Source organism: Oncorhynchus kisutch, linkage group LG14 (assembly GCF_002021735.2).
Source record: "Oncorhynchus kisutch isolate 150728-3 linkage group LG14, Okis_V2, whole genome shotgun sequence".
Classification (NCBI taxonomy): domain Eukaryota; kingdom Metazoa; phylum Chordata; class Actinopteri; order Salmoniformes; family Salmonidae; genus Oncorhynchus; species Oncorhynchus kisutch.
The window spans coordinates 44,001,830-44,011,007 of record NC_034187.2 but is presented as its reverse complement, the minus strand read 5'-3'; positions in this window follow the sequence as shown (position 1 = coordinate 44,011,007).

Sequence of the window (9,178 nt, the reverse complement as noted above, 5' to 3'; positions counted from 1 at the left end):
TAGAGTAAACTGGACCTTTCAGCGTTCCTCAAGGTTCCGTTTTAGGACCAGTATTGTTTTCACTATATATTCTACCTCTTGGTGATGTCATTCAGAAACACAATGTCAACTTTCAGTGCTATGCAGACGACACAGAACTACATTTCGATGAAACATGGTGAATCCCAAAAATTGCCTACTACGGAAGCTTGTGTTTCAGACATAAGGAAGTGGATGGCGGCAAATGTTTTACCCTAAACTTCGAACAAAACAGAGATGCTAGTTCTAGGTCCCAAGAAACAGATCTGCCGTTGGATCTGACAATTAATCCTGATGGTTGTACAGTCATCTCAAATAAAACTGTGACGGACCTCTGCTTTACTCTGGACCCTGATCTCTCTTTTGCCGAACATATCAAGGATATTTCAAGTACAGCTTTTTCCATCTGTACATTGCAAAAATCGGAAACTTTTCGTCCAAAAATTATGCAGAAAAACTAATCCACGCTTTTGTCACTTCTAGATTATACTACTGCAATGCTCTACTCTCCGGCTACCTGGATAAAGCACTAAATAAACCTTGCTTAGTGCTTAACACGGTTGCTATAATCCTGACTAGAACCCAAAAACCCAGAACCCAGTGCTAGCCTCTCAACATTGGCTTCCTGTTAAGGCTACGGCAAATTTCAATGTTTTACTGCTAACCTACAAAGCATTACATAGGCTTGCTCCTACTGATCTCTGATTTGGTCCTGTCGTACATACCTACGTGTACGCTACTGTCACAAAACTCAGGCCTCCTAATTGTCCCTAGAATTTCTAAGCAAACAGCTGGAGGCACAGCCTTTTCCTATTCAGCTCACTTTTATGGAATGGTCTGCCTATCCATGTGAGAGACGCAGACTCTGATCTTTAAGTCATTACTGAAAACTCACCTCTTCAGTCAGTCCTATGATTGAGTGTAATCTGGCCCAGGGGTGCGAAGGTGTACGGTAAGGCACTGGAGCGACGAACCACCCTTGCTGTGTCTGCCTGGCAGGCTCCCCTCTGTGTCTGCCTGGCAGGCTCCCCTCTCTCCACTGGGATTCTCTGCTTCTGACCCTATTACGGGGCTGAGTCACTAGCTTACTAGTGCTCTTCCATACCGTTTCTAGAAGGGGTGCATCATTTCAGTGGGTTGAGTCACAGACGTGATCTTCCTGTCTGGTTTTGTGCCCCCTCGGGCTTGTGCGGTGGAGGAGATCTTTGTGGGTTATACTCAGCCTTGACTCAGGGTAGTAAGTTGGTGGTCTGTTTATGTCTCTCTAGTGGTGTGGGGGCTGTGCTTTGGAAAAGTGGGTGGGGTTATATCCTGCCTGGTTGACCCTCTCCAGGGCTATCGTCGGACGGGGCCACAGTGTCTCCCGACCCATTCCTGTCTCATTCTCCAGTATCTATGCTGCAATAGACTTTGTGCCAGGGGGCTAGGGTCAGTCTGTCTTATCTGGTGTCTTGTGTGAATTTATGTATGCTCCCTCTAATTCTCTCTCTCTCCCTCTCTCCCTTCCATCCAGGAGGACCTGAAAACCACTGCAAATGTTTATCAGTTTTTGTGTATTCATTTGAGTTCAATTCACTTGCTAGAAATAAGCACATCAGAACTTACCAGTTTATTCTTATTTAGCAGCCTGGAGTGCCTCTTCATGAGCCCCTGAGGCTCAGAACACATTTTATGATCTGAGGGGTGAAGCCTTTGCTTACTTCACCACAGGCCCTGTGGTAAAGTAGGCAAAGACTCCACCTATCAGTGATCACCTAGGTGACTCAAATCAAATGTTTTTGGTCACATACACAGACAGTGCATTCGGAACTTATTCAGACCCCTTGACTTTTTCCACATTTTTTGGGCGTTACATACAGCCTTATTCTAAAATTGATTAAATACTTTTTATCTCATCAATCTACACACAATACCCTACAATGACAAAGCAACAACTGTTTTTTAGACATGTTTGGAAATATATCACATTTACATACAGTAAGTATTCAGACCAATTTACTAAGTACCTTGTTGAAGCACCTTTGGCAGTGATTACAACTTTGAGTCTTGGGTATGATGCTACAAGCTTGGCACACCTCTCAAGCTATGTCAGATTGGATGGGGAACGTCACTGCACATTTATTTTCAGGTCTCTCCAGAGATGTTCGATCAGATTCAAGTCCGCGGTCTGGCTGGGCCTCTCAAGGACATTCAGAGACTTGTCCCGAAGCCACGCTTACATTGTCTTGGCCTTGTGTTTAGGGTTGTTGTCCTGTTGGAAGGTAAACCTTTCCCCCAGTCTGAGGTCCTAAGCGCTCTGGAGCAGGTTTTCATCAAGGATCTCTCTGTTCATTGCTCAGTTTCTTTCCCTTGATCCCTTGAACTAGTCTCCCAGTCCCTGCCGCTGAAAAACATCCCCACGCTTCACCGTAGGGATGGTGACAGGTTTCCTCCAGATGTAACACTTGGCATTCAGGCCAAAGAGTTCAATCTTGGTTTCACCAGACCAGAGATTCTTGTGTCTCATGGTCCGAGAGTCATTTAGGTGCTGTTCTGGCAAACTCCAACTCATGGGGACTTTTTATGCTGTTTTTCAGTCTCTCTGTCCCAGCTTTGATGCACATGTACTGACCTTCCCTTCTGGATTATTTCCCTGTGATTTGAGATTTGGGGAAAGCCAAAGGAAACATCATTTCCGGTCACAACTTGCAGACTTGTTTACGTGTTGCTGTGCGTTTTGCTGCCATCCTATTTTGCTACTTGACAACTTTACGGTTTTTACTTTTTAATTACCGTTTATATTTTAGTTTTTTCCCTAAACTTTTTCACTCCGGACGCTTTATCTGGACACGGTTCGTCAGGACCTCCAACAGCCGAAGCTAAGTAGTATCATTAACATGATGCCTTCTAATTGCAGTCGCTGTACTCATAATATACAGGAGAACGATCGCCTTTCGGCGAGGATAGCTGTGCTACAAGCCCAGCTTCAGATGCAATCGTTAGGCAAGGGTAATTTCAGTGTAGCAAAGGATGAAACAGCGTCTGTGCCACCAGTAAGTACATATAGTAGTATAAATCCCCTGGCACAGTCCCCGCAGCCGGACAACTTTCTCACTGTTTCTGGAAGGAAATGCTGTAGGAATGCTCAACCGGTGTTGTTTATTCAGCCGACAGAAACTTTCAACCGGTTTTCCCCATTAAGCAGCGAGTCGGAGTCAGAGGCCGAGCCTTCTCTGGTCTTTACTCCTCCCGTTACAGGGTCTGAGACGCCGAAGCTTCCCACCATTAGCTCTGACAAATTGAAAACTCTAGTCATTGGCAACTCCATTACCCGCAGTATTAGACTTCAAACGAATCATCCAGTGATCATACACTGTTTACCAGGGGGCAGGGCTACCGACGTTAAGGCTAATCTGAAGATGGTGCTGGCTAAAGCTAAAACTGGCGAGTGTAGAGAGTATAGAGATATTGTTATCCACGTCGGCACCAACGATGTTAGGATGAAACAGTTAGAGATCACCAAGCGCAACATAGCCTCTGCGTGTAAATTAGCTAGAAAGATGTGTCGGCATCGAGTAATTGTCTGTGCCTCGACCTAGGTTGGGCAAAACTAAACATGGCGGTGTTCGCCTTAGCAATCTCACTACGATAAAGACCTCCTCCATTCCTGTCATTATTGAAAGAGATCATGATACCTCACATCTCAAAATAGGGCTACTTAATGTTAGATCCCTTACTTCAAAGGCAATTATAGTCAATTAACTAATCACTGATCATAATCTTGATGTGATTGGCCTGACTGAAACATGGCTTAAGCCTGATGAATTTACTGTGTTAAATGAGGCCTCACCTCCTGGCTACACTAGTGACCATATCCCCCGTGCATCCCGCAAAGGCGGAGGTGTTGCTAACATTAACGATAGCAAATTTCAATTTACAATTTTTTTTGACGTTTTCGTCTTTTGAGCTTCTAGTCAGGAAATCTATGCAGCCTACTCAATCACTTTGTATAGCTACTGTTTACAGGCCTCCTGGGCCATATACAGCGTTCCTCATTGAGTTCCCTGAATTCCTATCGGACCTTGTAGTCATAGCAGATAATATTCTAATCTTTGGTGACTTTAATATTCACATGGAAAAGTCCACAGACCCACTCCAAAAGGCTTTCGGAGCCATCATCGACTCAGTGGGTTTTGTCCAACATGTCTCTGGACCCACTCACTGTCACAGTCATACTCTGGACCTAGTTTTGTCCCATGGAATAAATGTTGTGGATCTAATGTCTTTCCTCATAATCCTGGACTATCGGACCACCATTTTATTAGGTTTGCAATTGCAACAAATAAACTGCTCAGACCCCAACCAAGGAACATCAAAAGTCGTGCTATAAATTCACAGACAACACAAAGATTCCTTGATGTCCTTCCAGATTCCCTCTGTCTACCCAAGGATGCCAGAGGACAAAAATCAGTGAACCACCTAACTGAGGAACTCAATTTAACCTTGCGCAATACCCTAGATGCAGTTGCACCCCTAAAAACGAAAAACATTTCTCATAAGAAACTAGCTCCCTGGTACACAGAAAATACCCGAGCTCTGAAGCAAGCTTCCAGAAAATTGGAACGGAAATGGCGCCACACCAAACTGGAAGTCTTCCGACTAGCTTGGAAAGACAGTACCGTGCAATACCGAAGAGCCCTTACTGCTGCTCGATCATCCTATTTTTCTAACTTAATTGAGGAAAATAAGAACAATCCGAAATTCCTTTTTGATACTGTCACAAAGCTAACTAAAAAGCAGCATTCCCCAAGAGAGGATGGCTTTCACTTTAGCAGTGATAAATTCATGAACTTCTTTGAGGAAAAGATCATGATTATTCGAAAGCAAATTACGGACTCCTCTTTAAATCTGCGTATTCCTTCAAAGCTCAGTTGTCCTGAGTCTGCACAACTCTGCCAGGATCTAGGATCAAGAGAGACGCTCAAGTGTTTTAGTACTATATCTCTTGACACAATGATGAAAATAATCATGGCCTCTAAATCTTCAAGCTGCATACTGGACCCTATTCCAACTAAACTACTGAAAGAGCTGCTTCCTGTGCTTGGCCCTCCTATGTTGAACATAATAAACGACTCTCTATCCACCAGATGTGTACCAAACTCACTAAAAGTGGCAGTAATAAAGCCTCTCTTGAAAAAGCCAAACCTTGACCCAGAAAATATAAAAAACTATCGGCCTATATCGAATCTTCCATTCCTCTCAAACTTTTCAGAAAAGGATGTTGCACAGCAACTCACTGCCTTCCTGAAGACAAACAATGTATACGAAATGCTTCACTCTGGTTTTAGACCCCATCATAGCACTGAGACAGCTTGTGAAGGTGGTAAATTACCTTTTAATGGCTCTGCATCTGTCCTCGTGCTGTCCTCGTGCTCCTAGACGTTAGTGCTGCTTTTGATACCATCGATCACCACATTCTTTTGGAGAGATTGGAAACCCAAATTGGTCTACACGGACAAGTTCTGGCCTGGTTTAGATCTTATCTGTCGGAAAGATATCAGTTTGTCCTCTGACAAATCAGCTGTAAATTTCGGTGTTCCTCAAGGTTCCGTTTTAGGACCACTATTGTTTTCACTACATATTTTACCTCTTGGGGATGTCATTCGAAAACATAATGTTAACTTTCACTGCTATGCTAATGACACACACACACTTTCCGGCTACCTGGATAAAGCACTAAATAAACTTCAGTTAGTGCTAAATACGGCTGCTAGAATCCTGACTAGAACCAAAAAATTTGATCATATTACTCCAGTGCTAGCCTCCCTACACTGGCTTCCTGTCAAAGCAAGGGCTGATTTCAAGGTTTTACTGCTAACCTACAAAGCATAACATGGGCTTGCTCCTACCTATCTCTCTGATTTGGTCCTGCCGTACATACCTACATGTACGCTACGGTCACAAGACGCAGGCCTTCTAATTGTCCCTAGAATTTCTAAGCAAAGAGCTGGAGGCAGGACTTTCTCCTATAGAGCTCCATTTTTATGGAACGGTCTGCCTACCCATGTCAGAGACGCAAACTCGGTCTCAACCTTTAAGTCCTTACTGAAGACTCATCTCTTCAGTGGGTCATATGATTGAGTGTAGTCTGGCCTAGGAGTGGCAAGGGGAACGGAAAGGCTCTGGAGCAACGAACCGCCCTTGCTGTCTCTGCCTGGCCGGTTCCCCTCTTTCCACTGGGATTCTCTGCCTCTAACCCTATTACAGGGGCTGAGTCACTGGCTTACTGGGGCTGTCTCATACCGTCCCTGGAGGGGGTGCGTCACCTGAGTGGGTTGATTCACTGATGTGGTCATCCTGTCTGGGTTGGCGCCCCCCCCCCCTTGGGTTGTGCCGTGGCGGAGATCTTTGTGGGCTATACTCAGCCTTGTCTCAGGATGGTAAGTTGGTGGTTGAAGATATCCCTCTAGTGGTGTGGGGGCTGTGCTTTGGCAAAGTGGGTGGGGTTATATCCTTCCTGTTTGGCCCTGTCCGAGGGTGTCCTCGGAAGGGGCCACAGTGTCTCCTGACCCCTCCTGTCTCAGCCTCCAGTATTTATGAGGCAGTAGTTTGTGTCGGGGGGCTAGGGTCAGTTTGTTATATCTGGAGTACTTCTCCTGTCGTATTCGGTGTCCTGTGTGAATTTAAGCGTGCTCTCTCTAATTCTCTCTTTCTCTCTCTCGGAGGACCTGAGCCCTAGGACCATGCCTCAGGACTACCTGACATGAGGACTCCTTGCTGTCCCCAGTCCACCTGGCCGTGCTGCTGCTCCAGTTTCAACTGTTCTGCCTTATTATTATTCGACCATGCTGGTCATTTATGAACATTTGAACATCTTGGCCATGTTCTGTTATAATCTCCACCCGGCACAGCCAGAAGAAGACTGGCCATCCCACATAGCCTGGTTCCTCTCTAGGTTTCTTCCTAGGTTTTGGCCTTTCTAGAGAGTTTTTCCTAGCCACCGTGCTTCTACACCTGCATTGCTTGCTGTTTGGGGTTTAAGGCTGGGTTTCTGTACAGCACTTTGAGATATCAGCTGATGTACGAAGGGCTATATAAATACACTTGATTTGATTTTGATTTTGGATGATAGCGGGATGAGCAGACTGTGGCTCGGGTGGCTGATGTCCTTAATGATCTTTGGCCTTCCTGTGGCATTGGATGCTGTAGGTGTCCTGGAGGGTAGGCAGTGTGCCCCCAATGATGCTCAAGGCAGACCACACAACCCTCTGGAGAGCCCTTTGTTTTTAATTTATATTCAACCTATATTTAACTAGGCAAGTCAGTTAAGAACAAATTCTTATTTACAATGACGGCTTACCCCAGCCAAACCCTCCCCTAACCCGGATGACACTGGGCCAATTGTGTGCCGCCCTATGGGACTCCTAATCACGACAGGTTGTGATACAGCCCGGGAATGAACCCAGGTCTCTAGTGATGCTTCTAGCACTGCGATGCAGTGCCGTAGACCGCTGTGCCACTCAGGATCTCCGGTTTTGGGCGGTGCAGTTGCCGTACAAGGCCGGGATACAGCCCGACAGGATGCTCTCAATGGTGCATCTGGAAAAGTTTAAGAGGATCTTAGGGGCCAGGTTGAAGAGGTGCTGTTCTTCACCACACCACTGTCTGTAATCCAGTCTCTGTGGTAAGGGGTCAAAGAAAAACCTACACCTTCAGAGAGTGCCTCAGGATGAGATAAAATGTTCCTATGAGGTAAGTTTTAACTCATGTTTTTATGTCCTTGTACAATTATAGTGTTATAACAAAACAAAATTATATTAATGGAAAGATAAAAGGGTGTATGGGTTAGTATCCACATCAATGACAACATAGAGCTCATGTCACGTTCTGACCATAGTTATTTTGGCAAGGAAGCCTGAGTGGCAGCCCCAAAAATATATTGGGGGAGGCACACAGGGAATGTGGCAAAGCCAGGTAGGAGACCTGCACCAACTGCAGAGCTGCTAGAGTCTCCCACCTGTCCAGAGCTGCTAGAGTCTCCCGCCTGTCCAGAGCTGCTAGAGTCTCCCGCCTGTCCAGAGCTGCTAGAGTCTCCCGCCTGTCCAGAGCTGCTAGAGTCTCCCGCCTGTCCAGAGCTGCTAGAGTCTCCCGCCTGTCCAGAGCTGCCAGAGCCGCCAGTCTGCAAGGAGCCGCCAGAGCCGCCAGTCTGCAAGGAGCCGCCAGAGCCGCCAGTCTGCAAGGAGCCGCCAGAGCTACCTTTTGGTCCTGAGCTACCTTTCGGTCCTGAGCTACCTCTCTGTCCTGAGCTACCCCTCGGTCCTGAGCTACCCCTCGGTCCTGAGCTACCTCTCAGTCCTGAGCTGCCCCGCAGTCCTGAGCTGCCCATCTGTACTGAGCTGCCCCTCAGTCCTGAGCTGCCCCTCAGTCCGGAGGAGTTTGTTTATTCCAGTGGGGCCCTTTAGTAGGGTTGCCAATCCTAGGTCAGCGGCGAGGGTCGCCGTTCCTAGGAGGAGACTAAAGCGGACAAAGACTATGGTGGAGTGGGGTCCACGTCCTGCGCCAGAGCCGCCACAGTGGACAGATGCCCACCCAGACCCTCCCCTATAGGATCAGGTTTTCTATGTTTGGCCTGATATGGTTCTCAATCAGAGGCAGGTGTTAGTCATTGTCTCTGATTGGGAACCATATTTAGGTAGCCTGTTTTGTGTTGGGTTTTGTGGGTGGTTGTCTTCTGTGTTTGTGTTTATGCACCAGATAGGACTGTTTCGTTTTTTTCACATTTGTTGGTTTGTATTTTGTAGTGTTCACGTTTATTGTCCTTATTAAACATGTTGAACACTAACCACACTGCATTTTCTTTGGTCCTCCTCTCCTTCAACGGAAGAAAACCGTTACAGCTCAAGTCAAGTTTTTCTGTTGTATACACTTGTGAAGTTATGTATACCCCAGATTGTTAACCTTCAATGACAAAAACATACATGAATTTCCGTCTGTGCCAGTTCCACCTCTTTCTGTTCCAATTCACTCTTTCAGACAAGGCACACCTCGGGAAGGCCTCCCTTCAGAGGGAGTAGGGAGGTACAGGTTGTCAGGGTTAGTTTTGGTCCAGGGGGTAATGCTGGTTTCTGTATGGAGTTAATGCACTGGAACATTGCATTGTAATGTTAATTTGTTTTGCAGG